Raw genomic sequence first — 1,601 nt, forward strand, 5'->3', positions numbered from 1 at the left:
TCATAAAACTTCTCGAACTTAGCATCTTCTTTCTTCTTTACCAACCTTTGAGGGAAGGGAGGTTTAGATTTGAATAGCTGCGTCAAAGGGCGTAGAGCCCCTTTTACAGCCTGCTTACTCGTGTCATCAGCTTCTCTCACCATCTCTGGAATCTTAGCAACCTTTTTGTCAGTAGGCCTCTCATCAGCAATGATGGGTGTGTCGGACTGCACCTCATCCTCTTCATCTATTTGCTCAAGATCAATCATCTTCTCAGCAGCCCCCTGGATTTGTTTACCACTCCTAGTAGTGATGGCAAATGCACCGGTCTATACCGCCTCCCCCATTCCTAGGATTTGGAATAGTGTCACTCGGAAGTCCTCCCTTTTTAGGAGGGTGCTGCTCTCTAGAAATGTCCCTCATCTGCGACTCAAGCTTCTGAATAGCTGCTGTATGGGACCCCACTGTTTCTGTCAGCCCAGATAAAGTTCTGTCAGACTTAGCTTGGTTTGCCAAAATCTGCTCAAGCATTGCTTCAACCTTCGAACTACCTTGCTCTGAAGACTCACCTTTAGGTGGTATATACGGATTTGTACTCTTGTTCCCAAAATTGTTGCTGTTGTTATAGCTCCTGTGATTTCCACCACCAAAATTATTGTTGTAGTTGCCAGAATTGTTGTAAGCACCTTGACCTTGGCCTTGGCCTTGCTGTGGTCTCCATTGATTTTGACTCTGATAGCCACCTTGGTAATTCTGTCTTTGGTAACCCCCTTGAGGGTTGTTAACATAGTTGGCATCTTCAACCTGCCTAGATGGCCCTTCAAGGAGCGGACCATCTTGAGCATGGTACATCCCTTGCGGCAAGACTGTATTATCTTCACAAACATTTACCTTTTTGATTTGTGATTCATCAAACTTCTTTGTCAGCAAGGCAATATTTGTTGCAAGTGCTGCTAATGTTTGCTGGGTATCTTGATTTTCCCTCACCATATTCTGGATCATGGCACTACCATATGGTACCATATCAGCATTGTTTGAGTGCCAAGCCTGATTATGAGTTGTCAGCTTGTTAAGTATGGTGGTTATTTGTCGAAAGGTCTTGTTCATAAAACAACCATCAGCTGCATTATTAGCCACTGACTGTGACACTGGGTCTAACCCTCGATAGAACTTCTCCATCAATATATGATCCAGAAAACCATGATTCGGGCTGTCCTGCAAATACTCCTTGAATCTCTCCCATGCTTCATATAGCTGTTCCCCCGGTCGCTGCTTAAATTCATATATCTTATCACGAATTTCAGCTTTTTTGCTAGGGGGATACCACTTTGTGAGAAAAGCAGTTGTCATTTCTGCCCATGAAGTAATAGAATTCCTGGGCAGCTTCTCAAACCATGTTCTTGCTTCTCCCGCTAGGGAATATTTGAATAACCTCAACCTAATAGCATCTTGTGAAACATTGTTCTGGATGTGATTAGCACACACATCCACAAAATTCTTCAAATGACGATGGGGGTCATTCTCGGTAGAGTTCCGAAAGTATCCCTCAAGTTTCAACAACTGGTATAGAGAGGAGTCAATCTTCACAGTAGCAGCTCCAAATCGAGGCTGAACAATAGGAG

The 1,601-nt window shown here is 43.8% G+C and overlaps 1 non-coding gene across 1 annotated transcript; it reads left to right on the forward strand.

The window, feature by feature from the left end:
- Window positions 1-1,174: 1,174 nt before the first annotated feature.
- LOC132612389 (small nucleolar RNA R71) lies at window positions 1,175-1,280 on the forward strand. Its single transcript, XR_009571756.1, has one exon. It is a non-coding gene; the product is annotated as a small nucleolar RNA R71 (small nucleolar RNA).
- Window positions 1,281-1,601: the final 321 nt, after the last annotated feature.

Source organism: Lycium barbarum, chromosome 9 (assembly GCF_019175385.1).
Source record: "Lycium barbarum isolate Lr01 chromosome 9, ASM1917538v2, whole genome shotgun sequence".
Taxonomy (NCBI): Eukaryota; Viridiplantae; Streptophyta; class Magnoliopsida; order Solanales; family Solanaceae; genus Lycium; species Lycium barbarum.